Source organism: Ictidomys tridecemlineatus, chromosome 2 (genome assembly GCF_052094955.1).
Source record: "Ictidomys tridecemlineatus isolate mIctTri1 chromosome 2, mIctTri1.hap1, whole genome shotgun sequence".
NCBI lineage: Eukaryota > Metazoa > Chordata > Mammalia > Rodentia > Sciuridae > Ictidomys > Ictidomys tridecemlineatus.
The window spans coordinates 129,663,582-129,675,929 of NC_135478.1; positions in this window are offsets into that span (position 1 = coordinate 129,663,582).

Genomic DNA, 12,348 nt, shown 5'->3' on the forward strand with positions numbered 1-12,348 from the left:
ACAAGATCTCAGCAAGTTAGGAGAAAGTTTTAAAAGACCCAAGGAAAGATTGTGATGTTTGAACTGTGGTATTAGAAATAAAGATGAGAAGCAGAGTCAAGAAATAACAAGGAAGATAAATCCACAGGATATTTTAGGTAAGAGATAAGAGAAAATTCCCGGGACCTAGGAGCCCAGGATTTATTCCTGCAATGAAGCACCAATCATTTTCAGTCTCTTTGTACTTCCCTTCAACATTGGATTCTGGAGAGGGGGATAAATTTCTGGGAGGGTGCTCTCCTGTCCTGGAAGATATTAGAGTACCTGATCATTGTCTGCATAAGTCTATCCAATGGCAAAGAAGTCACACCGGATCTATGATCATTTCTTTAGGCTATATTTCATCAGATAATGAAATCAAAAGGAATGTCCATTTTAAGTTTGCCCAAGGCTTTGTCATGGTGTACGTGTCATTTTAGAGTTTCCTGGGAAAATATCTTTACTCCCTCACTGTTGGAGATGATTATAGTGACTAGTATTTTAAGCTTTTGAGATAAAATGATGATAATCATAATGTGCAAGTGTCCTATCAGGTAGGTTTGTGTGCTCTGTTGAATTTCAGTTTCCTTTTTGAAACCATGTGTTCTGAGCTCTCATTCTTGGAATTCATTGATTGTAACTTAGGGTTGCATAGTGAACAATACAGTTGTTACTGTTTTACAAATGTATTACATAACTTCATTGTAGCAACCTCATTTTTGGAGTTGCAGGTTCATCAGATTGAAAGACAAATCTGAGAAGCAGTAGAAGACCTTCTGCAGTGTTGTTCTGCATGTTTTATAAAGTTCTAAAGAACCAGACGGAGCCAGAGAAGAGTAAACTACTAGAAAAATGCTAAGAACATACACATGATCCTCAGAAAAATCATAATGAGAAAAGGGTCAATCCTCCTGTGTCTACCAAGGATCTCTAGAGACCTCTGGGTGACAGAAAGAAAGAATGTTCTCTGGAAAAGGCTTTACCTGTGAGGCTGTGTGGCCGCTGGGCCCAGCCTGTCTTGCTACAGACACCAAGAAATTTATAAACAGAGTGGCAGGGAAAAAATTAGATGCTATCTTCTCCAGGCACATCCATGACAGGCTGGGTAAAGTAGAAGTAACTTGGAATCTTGGTGGGCAATGGAAGCCCAGCCCAGCCCTTCTCCACTGGAAGGAAAAGGAACCCACTGGTCCCAGCCAGCCAGTTGCCTCCTCCACAGTCTCTGTGTGAGATAAGGAACCACTCTGAGCCATACTCAATGGTAAGCACCAAAATGAATGTGTCGATGGGAACTGCAGGACTCTACTTTATTTCCTTTCTTGGAGGAATCTGATTTAATGTTTATTTTTTCCTCATTTTTTCATTTTAAAGTCTATAAAGAAATGAACAGTTAATATGTTGAACACTTAGGTAACCCTTCACCTTGATTTACCCAATGTTAATGTTTTTCTACATTCTCTTCCTCTCTGCCTCTCCCTCTCCCTCCTATTCAGTTATGTACATATATATTTGCAATCATTTAAATGAGTGGGCAGCATCAGGAGACTTCACTGGTAAATGTGTCACCAAGGACCTTCATCTATATAGAGTGGGCCATCATTATGCCTAAAAGATTTAATTTTGATTCAAATGTTCTCCTTTTTTTACAAAATGTCTTTTTTTGGCGGGGGGTGGGGGGGTGGGCGGTAATCGGGGATTGAACTCAGGGGCTCTCGGCCACTGAGTCACATTCCCATCCCTATTTTGTATTTTATTTAGAAACAGAGTCTCACTGAGTTGTTTAACACCTCACTAAGTTGCTGACGCTGGCTTTGAACTCGTGATCCTCCTGCCTCAGCCTCTGGAGCCCCTGGGATTACAGGTGTGCCCTATCACATCTGGCTACAAAATGTCCTTTATATTTTTTTCTCTTAAATAATTTTTTAAATAAAATCTAAGATCCAGTCAAGGATCTCACATTATATCATTTCAATGTCATGTCTCTTTAGTCTAGAACAATCTCCTCTACATTTTTGTTTTTCATGATTTTGTTTTAATGTAGTCATATCTTAAACCAGTTAGGTCAACTAGGTTATCTGCCAGCAATTTTATACATCTCAGCACAATTTTAATGGTATATTTTAAAATTGTTGTCCAATGAACTCCTTCATTACACATTAAATCCATCAAGGCAAGTTTTTCCAAAGAGTTGACCACATTTGCTTAGTCCCTCCCTTGGCACTTACCAGAAGGTAGATGGCAAAGACCTGCTTGTTGAATAAATTATTTTACTTAATTCCTATGAATGCTCAATTAATATCCAATGTCTGGCTGAATATGGAAGTACAGGGTCTATAGCAGTGTTCAAGTTGCTGAGAACTGGCAAGATGGAGATTAGAATCATGACCTCTGGTTTCAAGTGTAAATCTGTTCATCTTGGAGTTTGCTCATCCTCTCAGAACTTTAGTTTCTCCAAAAGGAGATTAAGGGATTAAACTATCTCATCTTGTAAATCCATCCCAGCTCTTGACGTGCTGAAAGTCCAAACATTCAGGAGCTTTAGTGGGCTTAGGTCCATAAAGCCAAGACATGTTCAGACCTTGGCTTCCCAGTCTGGTTCCAGCACCTGCCATCTGTGGCCCCACATAGGAAATAATTAGGTACCAATATGTACCTTCTGGGGCTGAAGGAGAAGATGATGCAAAACAACTAGAATGATACCTGGTATATGGCCAAACATTCCACGAAGAAGATGGAGCAGCCATAAAATATGGAAGCAGAGGACAGCACAGGGAAGAATTTGACAAAAAATTATCAAAATAGGAAACAGTCAACCTTTTCTACTTAATGAAATCCCATATTTTTTGCATATTTTCAAAATGCAAAGGTAAATGCACTGCCTCCCATTGTGGATTGAGAACTCCAGCCAAGGAGGAAAACATTGACCTTTGCTTCTTTCTAGTGATTGCTAGTTTCAGGGTGCAGCGTCTGGAGACCTCAGCAAACACTATTCAGAGCAAATGGAATGGAAACCAGATGTGGCTGGGAGCTGGACATGTAACTCATGTCCTCCGGGGCAGCTGTTTTCAGCCTCTAACGCAAGTTGTGACTCAGAAAAATGAATAACAAAAAAACATTTTTGGCATAGTTTTGGAGTCACCAGGTGGAAACTTACAAGAGACTGATGGACTTACTTCCATTCTTGTGACTAGATCGGTATGTGAGTCTCCCAAGTTTCAGGCAAAATGAAAGATTAGTTTTTAAATGTTATTCGTTCCTAAGAATTTATATTTAGATTCAAACATTTCTAGATTCATAAACTTTAAATTATTTTAGATTTCCAGAAAACATGTCTGTCTTTACTGGTGAGAAACTGAGAATTTCAGACCCATGTCTAATACTATATGAAACATTTCAGGAATGAAACCTTTGCAGTTCTTACTAAGAATGTTGGTGAACAGGACATTTCTGAAAAGTGAAATACATAGAGGGTGTCACAAGTAGTTAAATGGGGAAACTCAACAATATTAAAGCTAGTTGGAGAACTGAGAGGCAGTGGAGCAACCTTGATGCAACTGTAAGAAACTGTAAAATAAGAAACAAACAAACAAAAGAAAAGCAAGATGGTGGGAGCCAAATTGTGGCAAATGGAAGGAAAGCAGTAAGGGAGTACATTCACTGATTGAATGAATAATGGAGAAAGTGGGCCAACAGGTGTGGAAATCAAGGATGATCCTAGGTTTCTGCCTTCAACTAGTGGTTGTATGTCTATACCAGTGACTTTACGAAAAAGTTCAAAAACAAGGAACACTTTAGAGAATATTACTTAGGCTTTCAAAACCTTAGTTTTTTCTGCTGTAAAATGAAGGAAATATCATACATAGTCACATATTGTTTCCTAATGGGGAGTACTTTCCAAAACCTATGCTGTCAGGCATTTGGATCTTTGGTTGAACATTACAGAGAGCACTCACACAAGTCTAGTGATGTAGACCAATCACTCCATGTGACATCAGCAAGAGGTGTGGAAAATACTAAATGTGTGAGGCTGCTATAGCATAACTGTTTTGTAATAAGCTTTTAAAAATATATATAAATAGCCATACACTCTTTAAAAAAGGATAAAAAGAGTAGTTTAGCAAATGCATTAATCAATAATATAGTCATTTATTACAAGTATAAGTTACCATACATAATTGTATGTGCTTTACTTTCACATCCTTGGTAGCACAGTAAGTTTATTACAGCAATATCACTGCAAACACATGGGTTATTTGTTGTACTATGATGCTACAATGGCTGTGACACTAGATCATGGGACTTTTTCAGGTCCAACGTAATCTTATAGGACCACCATTGTATATGTGGTCTGTCATTAACCAAAATATTATTATGTGGCACATGATTGTGCTTTACAGTTATAAAAATTGGAAAGCTTTAGGGGCTGGGGTTGTGGCTCAATGGTAGAGTGTTCACCTAGCATGCATGTGGCACTAGGTTCGATCTTCAGCACCACATAAAAAATAAAATAAAATAAAGATATTGTGTCCACCTAAAACTAAAAAGAATTTTTAAAAATTGGAAAGCTTTAAAAAATATTGAAAATGCCTAGACTATATATATTGTCTTGCTTCCCCTCCCAACCCTGCTCCTCCAGATCCAGAGGCAGGAACAAGGCCTTTCTCTCCAGTCAAGCATCTGGTCCACATGTTATCCAAGCATTTAATCCATTCAGGCTGGTATAGGCCTTAGCAGGCTACCATATTGGTTAATGAGCTAAACCATCATATGTTCATTTCAAACAAAGGTGCAGTTGGAATGCAGGCAATTCCTGACGTGGGAAGATAATATTATTAAAAAGTTTAAAAAATTAATAAAATTCTTCTTGCCGGCTCACATTCCTTTCTCTTTCCCTTTTCTTCATACAAACAAATAGCCAGAATTTTATTGCAGCTGAGAAAGGATGTGATCCTTGGAAAGCAAAGATAGCAAGAAAACAACAATAACAATAAATTTCTGAGACTGACTATATCCATGGATTTTTCCAAAACAAATCATTCCAGGAATTAAGAATATAAGGAGAAAATAGAAACATACAACTTTTATAACCTTTAGGGAGGATGATGCAGGAAAGAGGACTCTGCCTCTCTATAATTACTTCTCCCTGGGTTATGGAAGAAAGAGGCAGAAGTGATGGATATGGATGTATACATGTGTATGAGAAAGAGAGAGAGGGAGGGAGAGAGCGCTTCTGAGACCCTGGCCTTCTAGGAAATTGGTGAGACCCCAGAAACCTCAGCATGCAACTAACTGACCAATAATGACATCAACAAAAGGAGTCCCCTTCTGTGGCCAGATTCTTGGTAGCTGCCAGAGTCAAGGCCTACCACTGCACTACGCCTGGTGGTACAGGTGGCTGGAAAAAGGAGTACAGATCATATGGCACCTGAGCTCCAGTGGTACTCAGGGCACAGGGAAATGGCTTCTGCAGAGTCCTGGAAGCACTTACCACCTGGGCCTAGTACATCCCATGATCCGCAAAGCTCCATGTGCAAAGCAGTGGATGTGAATGATGAACGAAGGCTACCTGGAAAGAGAAGAGACTCCACTTCAAAACTGAAATGAGCCTAATCTAAAATGAGGTATGTCATGGGGATAAATTGACTACAGAATATATTACTCTTTACATAGTTTGTTCCTTAACTTCTAAGAGAATCAAGACCTGGAAGTCCGTGATTGAGTTAGAGTTGCCATTTGATTTGGGGAGAAGGGTATGATGAAGTATATTCTTTCATAGGCTTTTCTCTTGGCTCATTAGTCTTCCCGGCTGATCCACACGCCTGGGGGTGTGGGCATAATCTCTCCTGTTCACCATGTATGAACACGGAACCATGCTTACTTCAGGTGTGTCCACTAAATTCACATTCTACCCATCTCTCATCCATCACTAGTTAATTACTCTGATTAAACTAAAGCAGTGATTTGATTTTTTTCCAAGGAGCTTCATTAGAATGACAGATAAATTAAATTTACCAAGGAAAGAAGGAAACGATTGAATGAAAAAAATATGACAAGTAATTAAATTTCAGACTCGTGATTGCTCCCGTGTGATTCAGTTCTGACACATGGAACAAGTAATGAGATGATCACGTCCTCTTCTTCCATGCAGAAGCCCACTAATCCATGCAGATAGCCTACAAGTCCATGAGCATCTGGTTCCCTTATGTGTGGCCTGCTCCCTGTGGAGCAGCTGGACGGGTCCGTGGATGTTGTGGAGAGTCTACAGCACAGCACAGTGTGATGCACTAATATTCCATTTAATCCTCACGGGACCGAGTGAAGAAGACAAGACTCTATCCATTTTACCTTTGAGATGATGAAGGTTTTCAGAGGATGAAAAAATAATACATTTAGAAAGTGCTAGTGCTGAAACGTAAACCCTGTATTTCTGATTCTAAATGAACGTTATCTCTACCAGCTCATGGTTACTTCTAGGAGGTTCACATTGAGGTGGAAATGGGCCCCGTGATCTTGATGGACCCAGTGCATCTGTTTGCTGACCTTCCAAAAATGGTGCCTTAGTTCTTGATGACTTGCTCAAGTCCAGCCAAAATAAGGGGGAAAACACTTCACATTTAGTGAAAGGACTTGAACAGCTGATTCATAAATGGCCAATTTACTTAGAACAAATCACCAGTTTTGTTTTGTTTTTAATCCACTCATAAGCAAGTAACAAGAACAAGAACAGTGAACTCCAATGGCACTCAAAGTTAAGGAAATCTGCAATGAAAATAGCTGCCCTGATAAAGAGTTACCAAGAGGGTAACTCTTCACAGTTTTGAAAGTGATTTAGTATATGCACAATGAAATATCACTCAGCCATAATTTATACTCCATGTATGTATAATATGTCAAAATACACTCTATTATCATGAATACCTAAAAAGAATAAATTAAAAAATAAAAGTGATTTAACACATTGTGAGTTGAATTGTGTCTCCCTCACAATGTGTAAATTGAAGTCCTAAACCCTAGTACCTCAGCCTGTGCCCTTGTTTAGAAAGTGAGCCTCTGCAGATGCAATCAAGTTAAAGTGAGTAGGATGAGCCCTCTCCAGTATGACCGGTGTCTTTATTAGAGAGGGAAATTTGGACAGATATACACAGAGGGATGTTGATGTGAAGAGACACAGAGAGAAAACAACTGTCTGTAAGTCAGGAAGAAAGGTACGAAACAGATCCTTCCTCAGAAGGACCCACCTTGCTGATACCTTGATACTGGAGTTCTGGCCTCCTGAACTGTGAAAGAATAATGCCAGCTGGGTGCGGTGGCACACACCTGTAATCCCAGCAGTTGGGAGACTGAGGCAGGAGGATTGTGAGTTCAAAGTTGCTTAGTACCTCAACGGCGGGAAGGTACTAAGCAACTCAGCAAGACCCTGTCTCTAAATAAAATATAAAATAGGGCTGGGAATGTGGCTCAGTGGTCAAGTGCCCCTGAGTTCAATATCCAGGAAAAAAAAAAAAAAGAATAACTGCCTATTTTTTTTAAGAGAGAGAGAGGAGAGAGAGAGAGAATTTTTAATATTTATTTTTTAGTTCTCGGTGGACACAACATCTTTGTTGGTATGTGGTGCTGAGGATCGAACCCGGGCCGCATGCATGCCAGGCGAGCGCACTACCGCTTGAGCCACATCCCCAGCCCAACTGCCTATTTTTTAAGTGACCCAGTGGTGATACTTTGTAAGGGCAACCCTAGAAAACCAATGCAAAAATGCCTATGAGAAACTTAAAATCAATAATACTATTTCTTTCCTCTGTTGCTTGAGAAATGATGTATGTTGTCAGAGTTATACACAAAGTATCTTTAACTGATTTTTCCTCCAACATGCATTGCAATGAGACAATTCAAACATCCTTCCAGACCCCGCATGTTCTCTGGGAGCTTGTGCATCAGTTACAGAGAAGCATTCTGTCATTTCTTGCCGCAGTCTGGCTGGGCATAAAATCACGAGCCACTCAAGCAGGAACAAACTTTATTTTTTGAAACTGCCGCCATTACCCCGAACGCGCCCGGGAAGATTGCCCATCCACGCACACGGCGTTCTCCTGGCTCCCAAGAGGATGTTCTTCCTCTGGAATTCCCTCCTACCACACTTCCCCAACCAATGGGAACTCTCCAGGAGTCCTGTAGCAGGCCGAGGTGGACAGCAGGAGTCCAATATCCATAAGAATGCAGATCTTAACATAATCATATCATCTCAATGGCTAGCTGGTGTCACCTTTCAACCAAAAATGCTATGCATCATATTACTTGGCTGTGGCTCTTAGCAATTTCTCCTCTCCTTTTAGCCCCTGTTTCCAAGTCAGTTGCCAAAGCTGGTGCCAGCGTCTGGCCCTATCTTCTGATATTGAGAGTGACACTTCATTTGGTTGGACATTACCATCCCTGGGCACCACCATCATCCCAGCCCTGACACTCTGGACTCTGAGGCCCAGACTTGAGCCTATGGTTCAGCTGCTGCTGGAGCTTGGGCAGCAGGTGGTGGCAGAAGCCATGTCACAACCATGTAGGACATTACCTCTCACAGGTCAGCCTTTGGAACTAGACCTCAACCTGTGTGCCCTGCTCCCCTATGCTCTGCCTGAAAAGAATCACCAATCCCCAGCCCTGGAGCCCCCAGTTGACCAAACATGTCCAGTCTCAGTGTGGTTTTAGTTCATGCTTGACTGGCTCCATGGCTTTGGTAGAACATCATGGTGGAAGGATGTGGCAGAGAAAAAGCTGATCACCTCATGACAGCTGGGAAGGGAAGAGACAGGGAGGGTGAGAAAGAGAGAGGGAGAGAGGAACAGCGAGAAAAAGGAAACAGAAAGGCAAAAGAGAAAGAGTTGAACATAAATCCTTCCAAGCCACACTCCCCAAGACCTGCTTCCTCCAATAGTTTCCACTGCCTCCCAACCATCCATTCAGATTGTCAATCTGTCAGGTGGATTAATCCACTAATGAGGTCAGAGCCCTCATGATTCAATCATTTCCTAAAAGCCTCACCTCTAAACATGGATGCACTGGGGACCATGTCGACAACACACGTCTTCAGAGATCACTTTGTATCCAAACCACAGTAGGTCCAGCCTGGATTCCTGCTGCTCTGTGAGGATTCTCATTCTAACAAACCCTCTCGTTCCCATTCCACAGCCTAGCCCTTTGCCCACCCCTGGACTACTGAAATGTAGAGAGGTTCTCCTAGTAAAAATGGCATGTGATGTGCTGCCCCTTGGGACAGGCAACCCTGGGGACACCATCCTTTCTTTTCTGTTCTGAATTTGCCAGAAGCCGTCTGTGGCAAGAGGGATAACAACGTGAAGGACTCCATCAACACTCACCAGTTGACCCCTTGCTTTGGAAACTTAGTTAGGATGAAAGGAATTCTGCTTTTAAACAGCATCTCATTGTGTGGCCCATGGAGGGTACCACACAGAGCTAACTGGAGCAACCCTGTTGACCTCTGCTCCTTGGCCCTTTCACCAAAACAAGGTGAGCATTTCTGAGGCCATCCTGGTCCAGAGAAGACCAGAGACTAAATCTGAGCCTATTTACATTCCTTTTCCCTGAAGGTGATAAATGGCTTCCCGCATTCAAGCCAGTCCCCTCCTGGGCTCTTTTATTTGTTACTCTGATTTTTAAAAGGCAGAGAATGTATTGAGGATCTTTCTACTGTTTACCAGTAGAAGGGCAAAGATCAGATTACCAGTTCAGGGTGATTCATCTTTTCTCCCAAATCAAAGCCGTGTGTACACAGTCTGTGTACATATTAGTTCATTTTGTGCGTTCAGCTGGGTCAGGAAAGGAGACTGAGGACAAAGCCCAGGAGGAAGAGAGAAGCCATAATTAGGCCAAGGACAGGAGCAGCAGGAGTCCTTTCTCCGCCTTCACATTAGGACTTCAATGGATTTTTTTTTTTTTTTTGAGTAAAATGTTTCTGATTTCCTCATTGTCAAGCTAATTAGTGATAATTTCCCAGGCTTCTGGCGTGCATATGTGTGTGTGTGTGTGTGTGTGTGTGTGTGTGTGTGTGAGTGTGTGAGTGTGTCCCGGGAGGGAGTGAGGAGGGACATTTTAATTTTAGAGAAGCTTCCACCTACAAAAACACAATTTCTATGTTTGAAAATATTAATGTTTCAATTGTAAGGAACAAAAGTTATATTTGAAGAAAACATGAGGTCATTCTGTGGGTCCAAGACAGATGGAGCATACCAAATACCACCATTACATTGGCATTTTGAAATTAGAGAATATTTCATATATATACAAGATTATACAGAGTGACACTTATGTACCCACTTATGAAATTCTAACATTTGGCTATATTTGTGTCAATTTTTTTTTTTTTTGGTTAAGAAATAAACACACAGAGACCGCAAAAGCACCCTTTGTGTCCTCTCCCTGTGTTTGTACTGATGAGGATCTTTCTACTGTTTACCAGTAGAAAGATCTTTCTACTGTTTACCCTCATTTCAGAAGGGTCCTGTACTCTTACTACAGACAGGTGTGTCCATAAGGAATCTGTAGCAACTTCCCAGTGAACCCATAATTCTATAACAAGCTATTTTTTCACTGAACACTATGTTGGTGTAAATTAGTAGTATTGACACTTGCCACTGCATTCATTTAATTGAATTAGCATATATAGTATTTCATTTTCTCTTTTATACAATTTAATCATGATGATGATGGTGGATATTTAGGTGGGTTCTGTCAAGATCTGTGAAGTGTCTCAGATGTCACCCTGTGTACAAACTCACAAGTTAGGATGCCCCAGTTTCATGGATACTGCCAGAAGACACAGGATTTCTGTACCAGAGATGGAAGACTTTGGAATCCATAGCTAAAGCTGCAGCATGTTCATGCCAGTTTCTGAGCCCTCATGCACACAGGGTGGGGCAAAGGCCCATAGAATTTCCAAACATGCAGTGGGTCCAGGTACAGGAGAGGACCTTTTGTGCTGGAGGGAGATGTTACCTCATCCTTTAGGTTCTTCCCTATAAACTGAAACTCTGAAAACTGTAGTGGTAAAGAATTATCCAAGGGCTGGGGTTGTGGCTCAGAGGTAGAGCGCTTGCCTAGCATGCATGAGGCACTGGGTTCGATCCTCAGCACCACATAAAAATAAAATAAAGATGTGTGTCCACCTATTATTAAAAAATAAATATTTTTAAAAAGAGTTATCCAAGGCTTACAGTCTTAGCACGTCCAGTAAGATGGATGAGAGGACAAGAAACCCAAGGAGGACCATCTCTCTTGCAAGAGTCAGCTCTCACAACTCTCTAGACCATGCGCCTGTTGTCTCCTCACATGGTGTAGACAAGAAGTAGAGTTGAATCTTGCTAAATTGATCAGTGATTATAGGAATCTGTAATTCTCCAGGAGAAGATAGGCATTTTCTTGCCTCTTCAATTTCCGGCTGACTCTTGTACTGTTGGACACCTTAGTTTGTGCTAAGCTAGAGGGCATTGAATGGAGACGCTGTCATTTGGGGATGTGTTTCCTTGATGGCAGCTGAGCTTGAGTGATCTTGTCTTGTGTTGGACTGACAATTTGTTTTCCTCTTCCATCCTTTGCTCTTTCACATCATTTTCTTGTTTTTACAGATTAGTCTTTTTTCTTTCTTTTCTTTATCCTTTTATTTTATTTTATTTTTCCATGCTCACAATAGAATCCAGGGGTGCTTTACCACTGAGTCACATCCCCAGACCTTTCTTATTTTTGTTTTGAAACAAGGTCTGGCTAAGTTGCCCAAACTGGCCTTAGACTGGTGATCTGCCTCAGCCTCCTGAGCTGCTGGGATTACAGATGTGCACTACAGTACTGGGCCAGCCTTGTCTTTTTCAAATGATTTGTAGATGTTCTTTGTAAGTCAGTATACTGATTCTTTGTCAGTTGTCGATGTTAACAGTATCTCTTCTCACTTTGGGGCTTGTCTTCTCAATTTGTTCATGGGTATTTATTTCAGAGAACAGTTTTAACATTTTAAATAATATATTAATGTATTTTAACTTTTCTTGGATGTAGTTCTTGTGTTTCATTTAAGATACACTATCTTATTTATAAATAAGGCCATTGTACTTTTTCCTTTATTTCTTTGAAAAATATCAAAGTTTTACTTTTTTTTTTTTTTTTTTTTAGGTTTTAAACACGTTGGGAGCTTAATCTCTTGGGTAATGTGAGGTATGTATCTGATTTATTTTTACATGTGGACAACTGATCATCTCACCATTTAGTGGAAGACCCTTCTTTCCCAAGGATGCATAAAATATTTATTAGACTGTGCATGTATAATGTTGTCAGTTG